The sequence below is a fragment of the Sciurus carolinensis genome, chromosome 5 (assembly GCF_902686445.1).
Source record: "Sciurus carolinensis chromosome 5, mSciCar1.2, whole genome shotgun sequence".
In the NCBI taxonomy this organism is placed as follows: Eukaryota; Metazoa; Chordata; class Mammalia; order Rodentia; family Sciuridae; genus Sciurus; species Sciurus carolinensis.
Window position 1 is genome coordinate 130124703 of NC_062217.1, and position 22005 is coordinate 130146707.

At 39.5% G+C, this 22005-nt stretch overlaps 1 pseudogene; it reads left to right on the forward strand.

Moving 5' to 3' along the window:
• Nucleotides 1–73, forward strand: LOC124986058 (uncharacterized; annotated as a pseudogene).
• Nucleotides 74–22005: the final 21932 nt, after the last annotated feature.

Sequence of the window (22005 nt, forward strand, 5' to 3'; positions counted from 1 at the left end):
AAGACTATACTTTCAGGGATCATTTCTATAGTATGTTACAGTTGAATTGCCAAAACTTGTTCGCTGAAACATTTTACCTGCATTAATGCTTTGCATCTTAACATTTATATTAAAAATTCACACACAAATAAAAATGAAAAAGCTTTCAATACCTGATTCTGCTAGTTTTCTACTTACAGTCATTCACTTAGGGATGGGGGGGATATTTAACATTCAGAGCTACCAATAACAGATTAATGATTTTTTTTTCTTTCTGAGAACAAAATGTTTCCCATCAATAGTGGCTTTGTTTGTTTGTTCTTTTCAAGGTACTGTGGATCAAATCCAGGACCTCATGCATGGGAGGCTTTAACACAGCTATGCATACTTCCAGGCCCATAGTAGGTTCTTAAGCCTGTTCTCCATGTATCAGAGTGCTATTTGGATGTCATTGGCATAATTGCTACTTGTTTGGCATGGATAGTACAGAGATGTCAGTGTCTTCTAAAAGGCCAACCAGAGAGTCTTTGCTTGCTTCCTACAAAGGGGAATAGCTGCCCTCTGGAAGCAGAAATCTGTCTTTAAGTCTGAGCAGTTTTTGCACCAGATAGTTGGAAGGCAACTTAGTGAATCTGAAGTTTAGTGGACAAATTTGATGTCAGAGTACCTCAATACTGGGCCTGTACCGATGAGTTTTCTTCACCCCTCCACTAGAGGGCACTCGTTGCAAGTGGCTTTGGTAGCCAATTGCTTCTTGGGCGTTTCACCTCTTGTTGATTTGGGTTTTGTGGGAATCCTGGTTTGGAGACCTCCTTGCTCCCCTATACTGGAGTTCAGGGCGCTAGAGGCAGTGCAAGCATTAGAGAGTGAGGGCAGCTGAGGGCAACTGTAAATACCTGTGTATCTTTATGCTTATATTACATATTCGGGTTTTTCTTCCTCCCTCCCTCCCTTCCTTCCTTCCTTTTCCTGTGCTGTGAATTGAACCCAGGGCCTCACACGTGCTAGGCAAGTGCTCTACCACTAAACCACATTCCCAGGTCCCATATTCATGTATTTCTGAAAGGCTAGATTCCTGCAAGGCTAATCATAGACTGAGAGATTTATTTTTTTGTCAATATGGCAAAAACTGCTCCCCAACTCTCACTAACCACGGGATGGGGGTCAGGGTACACCCAACTATGACCTCTCTCTCTGCATTAGAATTGTGCTGCAGAAGGTGTCCTGAAGTGGCAGGACCTGAGGTCACAGACCCAGCTGCCCAGGGGTGTTCTCCAACACCCAGTGGTTTTTATAAAGATTTGGCAATCCTGTGATGCAAAATGGTATCTTGCTGTTGGTTTTATGTAGTTGATATTATTTAAGAAATGAGACTGAATGAGTCATATTTGTCTATTCAAATATTTTTTGCTTATTTTCCTCCTTTTCTTTCCATATTCTAATTATTCTTGCAACGCCTTTATCTGTGCTGATGTTTTCCCCAGTCCTCCCTTTTCTTTATCTTTGTAGTGTCTTTGCTCAGGGAGTTTTAGATATTAGGGAGCTAAATTTCTCAAGATTTTACTTTATGGTTTGTAGAGTTTACAATTTGCTTATGATTCCTCAGTTCGAAATTATAAAAACATTTTCCAATATTTTCTCCAAATAGTTTTAAAGGTTTTTAAAAGTACAATCTCTATTCCATCTAGAATTTTTATGTGGTTGTGTGGAAAGATTTACACTTAGATTTTTTCCCCCCAAATGGACATCTAAATATCCTCATGCCCTATTGCATGGTCTATCCTTCAGCTGCTAATTTTCTCCCCCCACCCTCTGTATTAGGGATTTAACCCAAGGGCAATTTACCATTCAGCCACATCCCCAGCTATTTTTAGTTTTTATTTTGAATCAGAGTCTCACTAAGTTGCTTAGAGCTTTGCTAAGTTGCCAGGCTGATCTTAAACTTGTGCTCTTCCCGTCTCAGCCTCCTGAGCCAGGCAAATCATTTAGCTGATAATGTGAGCATAAATTAAATTTCTGGCTGACTATTTATTCTCAAATGGCATTCTGGAAAAGTTTCACATTTGTCCCAAGATCAAAGAAACAAAAATCAAAATAGCAGTATCATTTTAATAAAACTAAATTATTGAAATTAAATAGCCATTGCTGACTTATCAATAATGAAAATAAAGGGACATTTCCTAAACAAGATAACTACTTTTAATCAGACAGTTTACACATGTGTACAGGATAAAGGATACAGAAGAGCTGTGTTCTTTTTTTTTTTTGGTACCAGGGATTGAACCCAGAGGTGCTTAACTACTGAGCCACATCCTCAGCCATTTTTTTTTCTTGTATTTTATTTAGAGACAGGGTCTCCCTGAGTTGCTGAGGCTGGTTTTGAACTCAAGATCCTCCTGCCTCAGCTTCCCAAGCCTCTGGGATTAAAGGTGTGCTCCACCTAGAGAGGCTCTGTGTTCTTAAACCAGGAATGAGGTAGAGGTGCTGGCATCGAAGTAATTAATTATTCAAGGGCAGTTCAATGCAATAAAGCATAAATCAAAAGAGGAGGTATTGTGAAGGAGACAAAATATTGCTATTAGTAGATTTGATTGCTTACGTGGAAAATCTGGTAGGGTGGGAACTATTCTAATGATTCCATAAACTGCCTGAATTTTAGACAATTATTTGTTTATTTCCTTACACTAACAGAAATCAGCCCACACCTGTGTACGGAAAATTTCTGGGCAAGAGGACCGTAAGGACCCAGTTTACTAAGGTCCAACATTCTCTAAAAATAAGCCATCAAACTCAAACTTGTGAAGACTGGCATCAGTGAAAGGAACTGAGGAAATATGCCCCCATATGCCAGGCCACAAAGCACACTGGTGGCCAGCTGGGACTAACAAGTACCATCATTTATTATTATTCTGTCCTTTGCTAGATGTCTTCTCTGAACTCCATGGCGTGTTCGATATGCCTTAATAATCCTTGTACCAGGTAAGTATCTTCATCTCCATTTTTCAAATAAAATTTATGAAATATAATTATTCCAAGGTCAGAGGGCAGCAGTTTCCAGGTTGGAAGCCAGGTAGATCTGCCTGTAAAAGTCCAAACTCTCTCCAGGGGCAGTGGCACATGCCTGTAATCCCAGCGGCTCAGGAGCTGAGGCAGGAGAATCACCAGTTCAAAGCTAGCCTCAGCAACTTAACGAGATTCTGTCTCTGAAAAAAATATAAAAAGAGGCTGGGGATGTGGCTCAGTGGTTAAGTACTCCTGGGTTCAACCCCTGGTACCAAAAAAAAAAAAAAAATTCATATACTTCAGCATTATGGAGGACTCAAGTCCCCCCTGAGGACCTTTCTCAGGTCCTCATTAGATAGTGAGGGACTGTGCGGAGCTACTGGGATATTTGGGGTTCTGCTGTGAGCATCTGGCTGCCAGGAGAGACCCCTCCTGGCCTGAGCTAATGAAACCCCCTGGGGCAGGAGCCGCCCTTTCCTTTAATGCCCCGTTACCCTGAAGGTAGCATTGAAATCCATGTTGAACCCCAGGTGATGGAGGAGGTGGCCCAAGGTACACAGAGACCACTTAGGGGCATGGGAATTTGCCTCCACAATGTCCAGGTTGTACCAATGGTGCACTGTGTGCATGGGTTTGCAGCCTGCTCCGGGGCTTGCTCTCCTTGCTCATGCCCAAAGGCAAGGGGCCAAGGGAAACAGGAACTGGGGGGTGGCCATCTCTCTGGGCACAGGCGTGGTGTGAGAGACAGCCAGATTGGAAGAGTCTCAGTGGCTGGGAGGGCCTGAACTGCACAATGCGTCCTTGTCTTTTGCTTTTGGCACTGGAAGGATTTTCAGAGCCACAAGCTAGACCCAGTCAGGAGAGCCCTCAGCGATGTCCGGCCAGGCATCCTGGGCTTTGCCTAGGAGGCTGCTAGCCCAAGACACAGCAAGTTACAGCCAGAGTAGGGAGCCAGGGTCAGGGTGGACATCTGGGGACAGGGTGGGGAAAGGAGGGAGAAAACTTGGGAAGTTGTGATCTAAGAAACCTCTGGGTTGGTTGAATTTTGTTTTTAAACCACCCTCTTTTTAGTATGCAGTCCCAAACTCAGGTGGGAAAAGACGTGAGAGGAGGGGAGGGTGTGGTACAGGAAGAAGTGAGATGTAGGGTGCGGGTAAAGGTTCAATGTAAATAATTTATTGTAACAATTTACAAGAGCTCAGATAGCCACGATTCATGCGTTCTGACTTCGTGTTCAGCTCAAGTGACGTAGCTTAGTGTTTCTCAGTTCATCTCTGCCATAACCAAAAAGGGCTGGGATGCAGCTCAGTGGAATGGCCAGCTCCCCTGGGCTCAGTCCCCATTAATGTGGGGAGGGAAATGGTGTGGTTAGGTGATGTCTGCATGAGTTCTCTACTGTAAAAATTTCCTTTTGTAATAAATAAGTATCTCATGGGGAGACACTTTAAGGCTGTGTAAATATCTTATCATAATTTTACCCACTAACCTCAGCATTCATTGCTGATTCCTGGCTGCAATATTCATTAGCATTGTGTTTTTCTAAAGGGTGGTGTTCTGTATCTGAGGAAGATGTAGAAGGGTTTAGGCATTCAGGGCAAGGTGGTGTGAGGGGCTGACAGATCTGGCTCCATGAGAATGTCATAGGCCAGACTATAAGGGAAATGACTAAACAGACTCCATTTTGCACTGAGACTCCTTGTTATGTAGGAAATAAGCTTCTCCCATGGGAATACCCCGCCTCTGTACCCATCTTCAGTTACTTAGTGTGACATGTTTAACAATACAGAATAATAATTCCTATGTAAAGAAAAATTGCTCTCTTTTGATTCCTATTGCTCCTAAACAATGTTCCATGTGAACAGTGATTGTGTGGATGTTAGTAACCATTCTTTAGTTTGTACCTAGGTAAGGATCGTTTTGACCCACTTTCCGCTCCGTTGATGATCTCCTGATGTTAGTTTGTAATTTCAAATCATAGCAACAGACACTTATGATTTTTGGTATAAGAACCCCTACAACCCTATGGTGGGGGCTGTTCTTCCAATAGTCATTTTTTGGGGCATTGTGTGAGACATTCAGCCGGCTGGCTTAATAAAGACTCTCAAATTTGGACTTCTCAGTGGTGGTCGGTCTGTTCTTAAGTTGCGCCCCATAACAATGGCTAGTGAGGAGGTTGTGGGCAGGGCCAGAACAAAGGAACACCGAGAGGGTCTTCTGATGAGGTCCACTTCTTGGCTGACCAAAGCACTTGCAGACACAAGCGTGTGACCCAGTCAAACAGATACTTCTGTACTTGTGCTCCTAAGTGGGGGATCCAATAGAAAAACTAAAGCAGATGTGTGGACAGAGGGGGCACCAATCAATAATAGCGAGGAGCACATGGACAGGGGAGGAGATAAGGAGGACATTCCAGAGACCATGGAAAGAACACACCAGAACTCCCCACCGGATTCCCAGCTCTGGAGCCCCTTCTCTTTGGAGAAGTCTAGCTGTATATCTCTGTTGCTTTGACAATAAACCTACTTCTTGCTTGCCATCTGTGTCCTGTTCTTCAATTCTTTGCTGAAAGTAGTCAACGAACCTAGCGCCCATAGATGGTAACATATCCATAATTCTTATTTATTCAATTATTTTCGTAGTACTTGGAATGGAACTCATGACCTCACATGTGCTAGATAACTACTTTACCATTGTGCTATATTCCCAGCCTTTTAAAATTTTCGAACAGGGTCTCACTGTTGTCCAGGTTGGCCTCAAACTTGTGATCCTTCTGCCTCAGCTTCCTGAGCAGCTGGGATTACAGGTGCGCTCCCCAGCATCTGGCCTCTGCTTCCCCTTCTCGGGGTTCTGTTTGTGCTCATTGCTACTGGAGCACATTGCTCCTAGACCCTCTCAGCGGACCAGTTAGGGGACACAGGTTAGCAATTCTGAAATTATTTTATGGGTTTCTAGGATTGAGTAAATAATAATCATGTTATATTTAGTGGGAGCTAGGTTTCTCACTGTCGAGGCACTACAAATAAAGAAAGGGAGAGGGTGAAATGAACATTGTTGTGTTAGATTAGGTCAAAGGTATCAAGGTGAATTCATGTTTTAGATGGAGAAATAAATGTGACTTAGTAATTCTATTCCTATGTGTATACCAAACAGAAATTGCATGATTACGAAAATATATTCATAAATGCTCTATCCTAATAGTCCTAAACAGAACTACCCAAGTTCCCACTGACATCAGATGTGGTAATGAATATTCTACCACTGTATGCAAACTTGTGGTTGAAAATATAATTAATGAGAGGAACTTTCACAAAAATGCTGTATGACACAATTTATATGAAATACAAAAATAGGCAAGATTAATCCAAGCTATGAGAACTCAGTGTCAAGTTCTCTTGTGGGCTGAGGGTGGGTGGTGAGTGCAAGAAAAATGAGGGGGTGGGTGGTGAGTGTGAGAAAAATGAGGTGAGTCTCTGGTATTGTTCTGTCATTTGACCTGGATGCTGGTTACATGAGTGTGTTCAATTCTTAAAATGTATATATTGCTTCAATAAAAAGTTTTTGCAAATAAATCTTCATATCCTGGTTCTGTTGCAGGGTGCAACTTAAGAACAGACTGATCACTACTGAGAAGTTCAAATTTGAGAGTCTATTAGTTGGCTGGTTGACTGTCTCACACAATGCCCCAAAAATGGCTGTTGGGAGAACAACCCCAACCATAGGGTTGCAGGGGTTTTTATACCTTAAGTCAGTACATCAATCATAAGTGGTCTGTTGCTATGATTCAAAATTACAAACTAACAGCATGAGATCTAAAATCATTAGCAGAAGGGGGAAGTGGGTCAAAATGAACTACTTAGGTACAAATTAAAGAATGGTTACTAACATCTAGACAATCACTGTTGACATCACTGTTGACATGGTACATTGTTTAGGAAAATAGGAATCAAAAAGAGAACAATTTTTTATTATACAAGAATTGCCATTTGTGTTGCCAAACATATCATGCTAAGCAATTGATGATGGGTACAGAGCCGGGCCTTCTCACAGGAGATGCTAAGCAACTGTGGATGGTACAGAGGTGGTATTCCCATGGGAGAAGCATTTCCTACATAACATGGAGTTTCAAGGTAAAATGGAGTCTTGTTTAGTCATTGCCCATCTAGCCTGGCCTACAACATTTCCGTGGAGTCAAATAAATCAAACCGTCACGGTTCTAAATCTCCGTTATCTTCCTTTCCACTCAGGTGTTGCAACAACCCCATTAACTTAATAGAAGAAGGCTGACCTTTAAAGCCCACCCTACTTTTCCTTTCAGACCATGCTGTATATGTATTATGCTAATCCTTTCAGGACTGGTACTGTTGGTCTAATCCTGGGCAGAAGGGATTATCTTGGCCTACCCACCTAGGAGGGTGCACAGTTGTAAGGGAGGGAAGTGACCTGCCCCAGGGTTACCCCATACAGGAGAGGGGATGGGATTGTAGGGCTCTTGGGGGTTAATCCAGTTAATAGGACTTCTCCACCTAGTTACTGCCTTCTAGGGGTTTCTCACCAAGGTTAAGGGAGAGAATTAAACTCTAATGCCTAAGGCTTGCCTTGTTTGTAATTAAGTTTTACCTTATGCATTGCTTAAAGATACATTCCTTTTTAAAAGAAAGTCATGACCTTCAAACCGATACAAAATGAACACGTGCTAAGGATTTTTGCTGAATCAGTGAGGGAACCAGGCCGATAAGAACTGACTCAAAGAAGTAAAAAACTCCAAACTTATGTGAAGCAAAGGGAATTTGAGACAGATGCACAGATGGAGCCCAAATAAGTTTCTTCAAGTGTGGGAAAGGGAAGTTAACTGAACCTGTCTAGTCCCTCAGAGCGTTACCTGTTTAGCTATAAGGGTTATTTTGTATTGCTATTAGTTATCTATATAACTGTAGCAATAATTGCAAAGTAGCTTCCATGAAATCAAAACCAGATAAGGTAGAAAGGTATGCTATAGACAATACTTATTTTGTCCTCTATTGAATGAAAAGTTGACCTACAGTTTTCCCCTCTTTGGATTAAAAAAAAAAAGCCTCATTTATTCATGAGCAATTCATCAATAATACTATAAAATAAACCTAATATTTCTGGCACCCAGTTTTATAAAGTAAAGTCACACATTTTTTGTGCTTTTCAATGGACTTTCTTGGCAAGCTCAGCTATCATTAGTTTTGTTTCATTCCACGCTTTTTGTGTGTTTTTGTTATTTGGTACTGGGTATTGAACTTGAGGTGCTTAACTACTGAGTCACATTTCCAGCTCCTTTTTATATTTTATTTAGAGACAGGGTCTCTCTGAGTTGCTTAGGGCAACTAAATTGCTCTCTAATTTGCTCAAAATTGCTCAGGTTGACTGAATTCGAGATCCTCTTGCCTCAGTCTCCAGAGCTGCTGGGATTACAGGCGTGCACCATTGAGTCTGGCCTTTGATTCCACAATTAGGTAAGGACTGATTTGAGGAGGGTAAAAATCCCAAACTATCCCATTTGAACCCTGAAGGTAGAGCCATGGGTGTCTGAGAAATAATACTTGTTTTCCTCTTTCAAGGGGACATTTAAGAATAAACCTAGAAAGTGGCATGATCTGTAAAGAAATGTAGCTCTCTCCTCAGTGAGATTATTTAATTTTATTAAATAATCAAGGGCATAATGAAATCAATGTAAAGGTCAGAAAATTATTCTGGTAAAAACACAGACTCTTTCAACCAAGACAGGTTACATAGAAAAAAGAAAAACCCTTTGTATCGTGAAGACAGCAAATAGCAAATCAAGGAAATAAGGCCATCAAAATTATGCAAACTTTTCTAAGATTTCGAATGTGTTCTGTAGTGTAAAAAAGTGTATGATACATTTTATTTATTTATTTGGTACTGGGTATTTAACCCAGGGGCACTTGGGTTACCATTGAGCTGCATACACAGTCCTTTTTTATTTTTGATTTTGAGACAGGGCCTCACTAACTTGCTGAGGCTGTCCTCCAACTTGTGATCTTCTTGCCTCCGCCTTTTGAGTAGCAGGGATTATAGGCATGTGCCACCTCACGTGACTTTGCATATGATATATCTTATATGCATTGCATGTCATATATTATAAATATTATTATATACTATGTACATTTTGTATGATAAAATGCATAGTGTGATAAAAGCAAGTTTTCATAAGATTTTTAACATATATCATCATATTTAACACATTTCAGACTCAGGTATTATAAACCAAAGCAAATAAAATTCATTTTATTTAATTAACTGTTTTCTGTACTGGTGATTGAACCCAGGGTCTTGCTCAGGCTAGTAAGTGCTCTACCACTAAGTCACATTCCCAGTCCTAAAACTCGTTTTGAATTCTTCATTATGCTTTTTCATATCCTATAACAAAATGACTTTTTCCTTTAGGACTAATTTCTTTCTTTTTTTCTTTTTTTGGTACCGGGGATTGAACCCAGGGGTGTTTAACTACATTCCCAGCCCTTTTTATATTTTATTTAGAGATAGGGCCTCTGATAAATTGCTGAGGCTGCCCTTGAATTCTTGATCATCCTGCCTCGCTTCCGGAGCCACTGGGTTTACAGGTGTGAACTACCGCTCCACCTTAGGACTAATTTCAAGGGCCCATAAGGTTGAAACTAATTTCTCTGGAGTGTATTCATTGCAATTCACTCATTGTTACTATTTTGAAATGAATCATTAAAAAATCCTTCAAAAATTTCTCAGTGTTAATTTCTAGTACAGTAAGTATAAATATCAACAATCCATAAAATTTCCTTTATATCCTGAATGTTTGAAAAATGTAAAGCATTTCAACAAACAAACCAGTGTCAATGTTTGCTGATCCTTTTTGGACCCCAGGATTAAAACCTTTATTTCAGAACTTACAAATGGTGAAGACCAAGTTCACTGATGAAGGCTACATTCTGCAAGGCAGCATCGCCCTCAATCCTGAAATGTCACAGGATGATTCAGCTTTGCCAAATTCCTGGCTGCACCCCTTTGATTGTCCCTCCCCTCTCCAGTCTCAACAGCCTCTTCACACATCCACCTTAGTCCTACTTGAAGAAGCTTGATCTCTAGTTCAATGTCCATTTACTGTCTGCTCCACCTAATCTGGATGTGTCCTCACACTGGAAGTGGTACCTGGTGGCCAGTTCGGCTGAGCTGCTTGGAGGTCATTGTCCCCACAGCAATGGTGGGAGAACAGCTGTACAGGGAGGGGCCTGGCCACACCCATCCCAAAACTTTCAGTGCCACTGCTGAGAATTTGGATTGATGCCCAGTGACCATGTGAACCTTGCCACTTAATCTTGTGCTCCTGAGTGGGCCTCTCTACTCCTCCTCTTGAATTACTTACGGCGACAAATCAGGAGTAGCACCGGGATCTTTTACAAAGCCCAGCTTCTGCAGTGCAGTTTCCCTGTGGCTTCAGAGGATGCTGTTCTGCTCAGTCCTTGCTCAGACTCATGTTTAAATAGCATCCTTCTGGATGTTATTTCAATTGGACCCCTTGCTTGAAGTAGAATTGGAGTAATATTTATATAAGAAATTAGACGATGGAGTCTACTTATGTGTTTCATAGGAAAATGTATCCCAACTGTGAATATATTGATATGGGTTGGGACTAAATTACTGGTTATCTCAGTAATTTACAACCAGTTAGTTCTGAACGGACTACAAACATAGGCTTTGGAGCGACGGGGATTTAAATTTGATTCCTGGTTCTATCACTCACTAGTTCTGATTGTAAACAAGCTACTAATTCCTTAGGCCCCCATATTTTTTAGCTGGGAATAATGGGCTAGCAGCATCTGTCTCCTAGGGGTCAAAGTGAGGATTAGATGAAAGAATGTAAGCTAGGCTGTTAGCACAGTCCCTGGCCCACAGAAAGCATTCAGTTGATGTTTGCTCATATTGTTATTAACATTACAAAGCCACTCTATGGGATTCCTGCAGATGCAAAGGACACCATGGGATGATGTAAAGAATCCCTCCACTTAAAAAAAAAAAATCCCTCCTTTGGTCAAAGTGTGTGTGCTATAGACATGACAGGATCTAGGATAACAGTAGTGACACATCGAACATTGGAATTTCATAACGTATTTATTTTCAGTTTCCTAGGAAATATTCTAATACCATAACATAAACTCATAGACTGTGGTTGTGCAGATGTTAAAACTTCGTAAATGCTATAAATTACACCCATTCTGTGTACATGTGCAAAATATTATTGTTGCATCTTTAACTGATGGCAAGAACTCTGGGCCTCTAGAGTGTTTGCAATATTTGAGCATTGCCATGGATACAGTATCAAAGGCAGCCACCAGTAACTTGAACAGGATGCAGGGGGTTGCAACTAACAGTGACAGAGACTATTCGTCCTTAATGCCATCATTCTTGGAGGAGATTTACAAAATATTTGGGAGGTGAGGCATGCTGCTGAGAATGTTACTTCGGATGTTCATCAAACACTGCTGACAGGCAGCTTGGCAGAACAGCGAGATGTCAGGGACCTAGGTCTGCCACCCAATAGGCTGTGGGATGTTGGTGTTTACTTTCCTTAGTTTCTCCCAGTGTAAAATGAGGCGGGGGTGGGGGGTCCTTCAGTTCTTGCCAGCATTCTGATTATAAATGGAGTGCAAACATTATTCCAGCTCATATCTGGTGTGGTTTAATGCAACTCTAGCTAAGTTAACCAAAATAAAGATAGCTTTTTGGAGGCATCCAAGATGAGCTATGATAATTGGTTAGACAGAGCTTTTTTCCCCCCTATTATTTGTTATGTTCATAAATTATGTAGATTTCTGTTGGCTATCATACTTTCCTAAAGGCAGATCCCTGTCCCTTTAAGGGAACAACACGGAATGTAGGGTGACTTGGCTCTCCTTGGCAAATTGTCAAGAATTAAATGAAATCAGATACATCAGTTACCAAACTCAGAGTCCTCAGAGCCCTTTCCAGATGCCAAAGTTTAGTAGCAATTGACCTATTGCAACATGAATGCCTCTTGCCGCTACAAATGTATTACAATACTGTTCACTGAAATAAAAAATACACAGTCACCAAACAACACTGTACATTTTTGCAGGAATATATGTATAGAAAACACATTGAAATTATTGTCCCAGATTGGGGACAGTGAGGGAAACAGGGATAAAGGAAGGCAAACAAAACAAGAGTGAGTAGACACTGAGACTCTTTACAGGATGTCATTTACTCAAGGCAAGTTAGCTAGTAAGTGTTGGGTGACGGAACAGGGCTGTCACTGAAAGACCCAGGGCTGTTCCCTTCCCTCTGCCTCTTTTGCTCATAAAGGCAAACAATAACAACAAAGGTTTACAATGTGATTTGTTACTTTATCAACTCAGAGTTGTCATGGGTTATTTTTTCCTTGGGAATTAAAGTACCTTTAAGATTCATGCAAATCCAGTCTTCCTTCTTTAGGACTTTTGTGTTGATCAGAACTGGGCTTGTCTTGATTGGGTAATTTCAATTTCTAGGAGCAGGAAAGGGAAGGTAAATGAATTCAACTCTGGTTATCTGACGTTTTAGTTCATGGAGACTGTAGAGGACTCTAGAGAGTTCGGAAGTAGAAAGTTCTTGAAAAACTGGTTCTTAGTGGGATTCATTGCTCTGTGAGGGATGGGCAACTGAAATACCCATGCCAGATATTTTGTGAAAGATACTCTGCTCATTTTTTGTCTGGGGAATCTACTTTATGGTGGGCGTCTATTGCAGGAACTCACACACAGGAAAAAGGCAAAATCAGAATATTCATGTGTATTTGCTTTTATTTGAAAATTACGCATGGGAAGATAAGCCAGATGGTAACTATGATTTTTATGTAAGGGTAAATAAAAATAAGATTTTTATTTTTATGAAAAATAAAAGGAGAAGGAGAAGGAGATTTCTCCAATTTACCTTATTATATAGTTTTCCTTTTGGGACCTTGTCAATGTCCTATATGTTAAAGGATATAAGATACAATTAAGAAGTATGAGGAAAAAGAAAACCCCCAAATTGAATACCAATTAGCAAATAAACTTGAAACCCAACTGAACACCAATAACATATTCACAAGAAGATAAAAGATAACTTCTCTGGTACCGGGCATGGTGGCGCATACCTGTAATCTCAGTGGCTGGTGGGGTGTTGGGGAGAAGGGGGCTGAGGTAGGAGGATTGTGAGTTCAAAGTTAGCCTCAGCAATGGTGAGGCACTAAGCAATTCAGTGAGACCCTGTCTGTAAAATAAAATAGAAAATAGGGCAGGGATGTGGCTCAGGGGTTGAGTGCCCTCAGTTCAATCTCCTGTGCCAAAAAAAAAAAAGAAAGAAAGAAAACTGCTCTGACATAAGGATAAAAAGACTTGCAAAGATGATTTCTTGCTTGTAATACTGGTTGAAAAAGCAGTAATCCTGCAATGGTGTATGTGCTGTAGGACTGATTGAGTGAGTCAACATTGATGTTATCGGAGCCAGGATTCTCACAGTGCGAGCAGGAAGCACAAGAGGAAAAAGAACCTTGTGGTATCAAACTGGAATTGCAAAGTATCAGTATCAGTTCATGATTTAAAAAAATCTATTTCCTTAGCTCTATTCCCTGAACAGTTAAGCAATGACACCCTTAGCTGCAAGGGACACACCATATCTGGGTTTCTAAATACTTTTTTCTAATAAAGGGAAGCCAGACTGCTCAGAGAAAAGGCCAATTCTAGGGCTATGGAAGGAAAATTACACCTCACTGAAAAATAGAAAAACCAATGAAGGCACTTAAAGGGGACAATAGGAACCAGCTTGAAAGGGCTTCCACTGGCAAAATTTGAGCATCAAAATAAACAATGACGAAAATAAAGAATCCAAGAGTTCATAATGACATTTAAAATATGAAACAGATGAAAAAAGGAAGAGGGGCAGAGAAGGGAAAACTCTCTGAAGAAAGTCAACTAAGAACTATAGATGAAATGATAGGAAATCCACCAGGGTCCAAACTCATGGTCAAAATCAGTTGAGACAGAATCATCAGTGGAATCTTCAACCTCTGGTGAGGATCCACAGATCCCTTAGGAATTCACAGGTTGGTGGGTGATGAGACTTTACAATGGAGAAAATGAGGGAACACCAATGATTAATGATTAAGGAAACTTAGGGTCATTAATAACAGCACCAACCTCGTCTTGTGTCTACAGATGGAATACAATGAAGAGGACCCAGGCTCACCAGGGATGGTTCCTATTAGAGTGTCTAACTGCTGTCTGACCATGAGGCAGGAGAATATTGAGGGACATTTTCAACATAACTTGAACAAACTCTTCAAAAACACTAGTCATAGCGGGGCATGGCGACGCACCACTGTAAATCCCAGAAGCTCAGGAGGCTGAGACAGGAGGACCGTGAGTTTAAAGCCAGCCTTGGCAAAAATGAGAAGCTAAGCAACTCAGTGAGATCCTGTCTCTAAATAAAATACAAAGTAGGGCTGGAGATGTGGCTCCATGGTTGAGTGCCCCTGAGTTCAATCCCCGGTACTCCCCCTGCAAAAAACCCAAAACACTAGTCACAGCAAGCCTGTAATTCCAGCAACCCAAGAGGCTGAGTCAGGAGGATCCCGAATTTAAAGCTAGTCCCAGCAATTTAGCAAGACCTTGTGTCAAAATTAAAAAAAGGGAGGGTGTTGGGGATATAACTCAATGGCAAAGTGTCTGAGGGTTTAACCCCCAGTAAACACACACACACACACACACACACACACACACACAGAGCCAGTTATTACTGGCAAAACCAAAACCAAAAATGACATGATCCTGGTTTGGATCCCCTTAACCACCTCCCACCAAAAAACTCTTGAGAGACTGTAAGGACATTATCTGCATCATGAAGAAAATTTGAACCTGAACTGTATATAAGATAATATGAAATCCCCTTCCCCGCACCCCAGTCGGTCCCATCTCACATCATTGTTTGTATTATTTTCCCTCTTATTATTTGAGATCTTCTTCTAAATGTGTTTTCAACGTGGGTCTTGTTTGGGTCTTTATAATCCCTTTCAAATAATTTCAGTTTTTAGAAATATTTATTCAAATATTTCCTTTACTCATATTTTTTTTTCTTTCTTCCTGTCTGCTATTGGAGTTTCTGCTTGTCCTCTGTGTTTCTTTCTTTCTTTCTTTCTTTTTAAAAGGGATTAAGCCCAGTACTGCTTAACCACTGAGTCACATACCCAGTTCATTTTATTTTTTTATTTTGAGACAGGGTCTCACTAAGTTGATTAGGGCCTCACTAAATCACTGAGGCTGGCTTTGAACTCATGATCCTCCTGCCTCAGCCTCCTGAGCTTCTGGGATCACAGTGTGCACCACCGCACCCCAAGTATTCTAGTAGGCCCAAGTATTTCTTTTATTGCATTTGATATCTTTAAGTCCTACAGTGGGACTTCCACAATCTCATATTCACAAATTATTTTTGCAACTATAGCCATCACATTTCATTTGTTCTATTTCCATTTATTAGATTATTTCAACATTTTTATCACATAGTTCCTTTTTAACAATTTTTTGTTCTCCCTACATATTGCTGATCTTTTCACTTCATTTTTTTTTTTCCACAGTGCTGGGGATTGAACCCAGGGCCTTGTGCTTTTGAGGCAAAGCACGCACTCTACTCACTGAGCTATATCCCCAGCCCAATGATCTTTTCTCTTATTACCTACTTAAGGAACATTTTTAGATTCTGGGTCCTTCTGTTCCAACACATCTGTTTCAGAGGGTACATGTGATACAAGTGTAGGCTTGTTCTCCTCACTGTCCAATGATTTGTCTTAAGAGCTCACTTTACCTTCAGGCATCAAATCAGGACGGATGATGGTATACAGAGGAAGATGGCAACGACCAGGCCCTCATCTCTGTTCTTCCTGCAAGAGTAGGTAAGTGTCCTGACCAGGGAGATCTGATTTTCACAAGTTTCTCTTTGCTCCCATCTGCTCTCTCTTCAGGATTAGCTGCCCAGTGAGGCTTTTTGATTTTTACTTTTTTTTTGTTAGTTGTAGATGGACACAATATCTTTTTTTTTATTATTGAAATTTAATAAATTGTACTACAAAATCAGATAGAATTTGTTTCTTCGATCTCAACTGAAATAAAATATTAATATAATTTCTTCATTATAATAGTAATAATGAAGAAATAATAGTAAGTAATAATAGAAATAATAGTAAGAATATAGCAAAAATTGTAAAGAAAGACAAATTATTTTTTGAAGTTTTACAATACTCTTTAAACAAATGAATTGCTTAGACTCATGCAAATTCTGGTTTTGACTGGAGGACAAAGAACTTTTAAAAGTCTCTAGTAGGTTTAAGTCATACTTCTTAGGTTTCATTTATCACCTTTTCTAAGTGGAGTCAGTAGAGTCAAGTCTAATTATGTTTTATTCCCCTGATTTGGAATTTAAACAATTTTTAAAAGTCACCAGATATCATAGATTTGGAGTAAAATTTTCAGGGAGGTTGTGGGGGTGAGGGTATACAGTATGTGCATAATTCCTAGAGTCCTAGGTGTTGGAATAACATGAATTGAAGGAACTTAACTCTGGTTAAAAATATTCTTATACTTAATAGAAAATGAACACATAACCAGCTCTTGGTGAACAATAAACTGTCAGAAAACTAATTGCTATTAGAATAAAATCCACACAAGGCTGCTTTTCTTTATGTGAGTGTTAGCTCATTCTCCCCCTATAATTGTGGTATTGAACTATTGACATGCCCAAGGAAGGAAGTCTATTCGCGATCACCCAAGTCCAGGTTCATTTAAATATGGAAACAAAAACTATTTGCAAACTCCTAAGTAGAAAGGCTTTCAGGAGTCATTAGTTCCCTTATAACCTTTACTAAAATATGAATTCTTTTCTTGATGAATGTCAACTATCTCCTCAAAGCAAAGGGTTTAGGACTAGTTGAGTTCATCATGTTTTTTTAAAAAAAAATTTAAAATTTGTTCCAATTATATACATGACAGTAGAATGCATTTATGCATTTCAATAAATCATATATACATGGTTGTATATGTAGGATCACATTGGCAATATAGTCATATATGTACGTGAAGTAATAATGTCTATTTCACCCATGTTTTAAGGATAGACTTCCAATTCATAAATCTGAATATTGAAACATTAAATGCATGTGAAACTTTCTGTTAAACAAAGATTATGGTTCATTTTGTAATGCATGCTTATAATTGTTTTTTCTACCCTCACCACAATTAAAAAAACAACAACTCATTTGTTTAATATATTACAAAACTGAGTTAAGAGGAGTCTGAAAATGTGAAATAAAAAATACATAAGAGATAGGAATTCATTGGTATCTCTGGGCTGGCTCAAGTATGACTTTAGCTCTCACTTGCAAAATTTCAATTCCACATCTGATCTTTGAAAGCTAGCGGGCAGAATATATGTTCTGAAGAGGACAAGTGTAAGATATTATGTTTAGCTTAACATATCTCTAATACTTCAAACCTGCTTCTATTCCTCTACAGATGGCAGCCTCAATATCTGCAGTGGAACCTTGAAATCATTTTTTTTGTTTTGTTTTGAAATCATTTTTCAATCATGTTTTCTAGTCTTTTTCTCAGTTATCTGCTTTGAACCAACTCTTACAGAATGCCTTTGAGATAAAGTTAAAAGAAAGTATTTGATTATGTGCTTATATCTCTAATGATTCTTTTATATTGCAAGTTAATTTATTTTTTAACTTGATGGACACTGCTAAATTTTCCTTTTCTTGTGGTGATTAAGGAACACGATTATTGCAAGCTGTTATGAACATGCAGAATTGTGAGTTTTAATCCTTTGTTACTTAATTTCTACTCTCTATGACATAATATCTGAACAGATACCGATAGATAATAAAAGCCTTGAATATTTTAATTTTGGACAACTTATTTTTACTGCTAGTATTATTACTTAAATAGTAGGAAAAGATTACCATGAATCAGGGTTTTCTTGGTGAAACCTTGGTGGGGAAGAATTTTACGACATGTGCTTTCAAACTTTATCATGTGTTGAGCTTTATTAGTAAATGCTGTGTAACAGCCCTACTGAAGATAGAGCTCGATTTTGTTCCAACCAAGAAAAGCTGTTCATTTCCAAATATAAGTTGGAATATGAAAGAATCAATTCGTTTTGGTTAATGTTGTGTGTCTTGACATATTTTAACTTTTAAAAAGAAAAATATCTTCATGGCATTGCAAGTTGTGCCAAAGCTGCAGTGTGGTATTGCAAGGTAGCTACAGGGAGGCACTTGGACATATTGCTCATCTTTGCACCAGTCATACATAACATGATTCTCTGAACTAGATGTGTGATTTTAAAAGTTTGTTGACAGTGAAATAAAAGGAAAAAAACATGTTTTTACTTTTTTTGGATATACCAGGGAAGTTCAACAGTTAAACAGCTTGATAATATTTTTGTGGTATGAACTTTACAAGGATAAAATTATGTGGGGGAAATTAATGGGAGGAAAACATCAAAGATGTTCTTGAAACAATGTGAATGTTAGATGAAGAAGATTGAGAAACTATCCAGAAATGAATATTGATTGCAAAAGTATGACTCATATCCATGAGTTGGATATGAATACCAAAGAGGCATTGTTAAATATTAACTGAATTGAACATAATTAAGATTACTGATGGCCAGGTGTGGTGACCCACACCTGTAATCCCAGCAATTCAGGAGGTCGAAGAAGGAAAATTTCAACTTCAAAGTCAGCCTCCTCAAGTTAGCAAAGCCCTAAGTAACTTAGACCCTATCTCAAAATAAAAAAAATAAAAAGGGCTGGGAATGTGACTCAGTGGTAAAGCGCCCTGGGTGCAATCCCCAGTAAAAAAAAAGGAACACTGCTAAAACAGAGTTTATTTGCCACTCTATTATAACTATGAAGAGGATGAAGTCTACCAAAATCATAAACTACTTAAATGCAGACTGTGTCTTTCCATTATCCATTATCATTCATGGCTCACAGTAGTTGTTCACTGATTGTTTAATAAGTGCATAGACACAAATTTTTAAAAATATATATATATTATGTCTTAAGAACAAGAATGGAATCCAGAACAATTGTTTCAGTGATTGAGAAGATCCTCAGAAGAGCGGAAAGTTTCTCTTATACAGGCAATATCTTTATTTAATTAATTTATTTTTATGTGGTACTGAGGATCAAACCCAGTGTCTCACTCCAGCTAGTCAAAATCTGTACCACTGAGCCACCACCCCAGACTGAAGCTTCTCATAGATGAACTGAACACTGAAGTAAGCTGGGAATGCACAGAACCGTCTCTTCCAGAGCACTCCCTTTTCCCAAGTTACCAAAGAAGGTCACACCTGGAAGGGTGCTCGCCAGGAACCTTGACCACAACAAAAACTGGACGCTATCCACTCTAATCAACAGAAACTTTGATCATTGATGTCCTCTTTGGATTTCAATTTTGTCCACCTCTTGCCAACCCATGTGAAAGAGAGCTGATGTACACAGCCTGTGTGGCAGGAGAGGCTGCTTTCCAAAACATGGGACAACTGAGGTGCCCACCTGACTGGGACCCATATACTTTCCCTTGAAAAATCATATAGGGCTGGGGATATAGCTCAGTGGGTAGAGTGCTTGCCTTGCAAGTAGGAGGCCCTGGGTTCAAATCCCAGCACCGCAAAAAAAAAAAAAAATAAAAAATGTTATTATATAAAAGATTCTCCCTTAAGGGCAAAGGGTAAGATGGTTGTTGAAAGGTGGTAGTCAACTGTTCTGCAACATGCTGGCTCACTGTTAATAAAGTGCTTCCTTTCTCTGTCACACTGCTTTCTGATTCATTGACTCTATGGGGGAAAGAAGGATTGTTAAGCCTAAAAACTCAAAAAAGCACAAATATTAGAATGTATGTCCATGTGATTTAAAAGCACTACTTATACAGTCCTTAAAACATTTATTCTTAGAAGTAATTTAACTATCCTGCCAGATTTAGCAACATTTGTAATTATAAAAATTTTAATTAATACTGTTTATATTATTTCTTTACTGTTATCTTTCCCCTTTGAATTTTCAGAGAATTTGCATTTCATGAACATTAACAATTTCATATCGTCTTGTAGTAACAGAAGGGTGTTTATCCATTCTAAATTTATAAAGTTGGTTTTGATTAAAGCTTATGTGATATATATGTCTATATATACTGTCTTCTATAATAAGAGTCATTAGTAAATTCTGAATTCTATTTTCTAAGGATTAAGGTTGAAAACAACACAAGAAGAGAATCTCAATCATGCATTATGAAATAAAAGGTAACATGAGTATTTAAGAAACAGGCTTTTGAAGGTTTAAAATATATTTCCAATAGAATTAAAGTAAATGGTGTCTATTTTAAAATTCACACTCCTAAACATAAATATATAAAAGAACATGAAAAAAAATAACCCCTACACGAGTTCCCTCTTTGTCACTCCCCAGGCCAGTATTTCCTCTAGGCCTAAATTCTTAAGAGGCCCACTAAACCTTAGAACACTGTAAGTCCAGTTAACCAGTGCTTATATACCTTGCTAGCTTTCAGAATGTATTTTTAGACTAATTAAAGGAAGAGAGGTTGAGAGAGAGGGATTGTTACAGATTGCTTGAGAGCCACGATACGGATCCAAGGGCTATCTAGTAACTAGATGATGTCACCATGAAGATTATTAGAACTAGACCACTGTGACACACTGTGCTCTGTGATCAAAAGAATGAGTTTATCAAACTCACACCAACCCACAAACTTCTCACGCTCACCATTTACAAAGTGGCCTTTAAAAGAAGAAGCCTGGATCCCAGCAGCTCAGGAGGCTGAGGCAGGAGGATTGCAAGTTCAAAACCAGCCTCAGTAATTTAGCAAGGCCCTAAGCAACTTAGTGAGACCCTGTTGCTAAATAAAATATAAGAGGGTTGGGGATGTGGCTCAGTGGTTAAGAGCCCCTGGGTTCAATGACAGGGACCAAAAAAAAAGAAAAAGAGTCTGAGACCCCAACAGTGCAGCTCACTTCTCTCCCGTTGAGAGCATGTCCTGCTCAAATGCTTGCTATCCTGGGTAAATTTCAGCTTCTCAGCTTAAGCCTCTTTAGACACGTCCTGAAATTCCACCCTGAATTTTCAAGAACCTGCTGGGACTGAGTTGAAATCCCCCTTTTCCCTTTTGGGGGACCTCCATGAACCCCATTTGGTGACATTTCTAGTCCTAGTGATTTAAAGAGAATCCAGGGACCACAGACTCTTTAGTCCCTGTTTGAGGTCAATCCACTAGCCCTTCCTTTGGCTAGGGTTTCACTTCTAAATCAGGAAGAATTAATCTAATGCACGATCCTGGCGATTTGATTGGGAGCATGGTGGAGTGAATGACCTGTTGTGAACTATTTCCCACACTGCCTGCCATGCCCCCATTGCTGACCTTGATGGGCACTGATACTATTGTGCTGAAAGGGTCCTGCTGATGACTGTCTGTCTTAAGGTGACTTGAGGGTACAAGAGCAGAATGTGCCAGGTTCTCCAACCTGGTTTCACATGCTGTCCAGTCCACAATCATTAGCTCACTGTCCTGTGGCACAGACTGCAGCAGTCTTCAGTGTAGAGAGGTGAGGAGTAATTCTCAATTTCCCCCATCCCTTTGTTTTAGGAATCCTCACTTCTCTGTGTGTCTATTGTTCCTTCAGGACTGATGGTGGGGGGCGGGGAGTCCACCACCTGGGCTAGTCAGCCACCTTGGCAAGAATTCTCTGTGTCCTCAACTATAAGATGGGATAAGGGTGACCTGAAGGAGTGGATTTGAATTTTTACACCAACGTCTAGAACAAAGTAAATATTTGAGAAGTACTGGATTCATTCTATGTGCAAAAGACCTCAATCTCTACATTCCAATTGACTAATCCAATTAGGCATTTTTAGCCCTTGAACAGTGCTCTTTGTTTTTGCCTCCAAATACTTGTTTA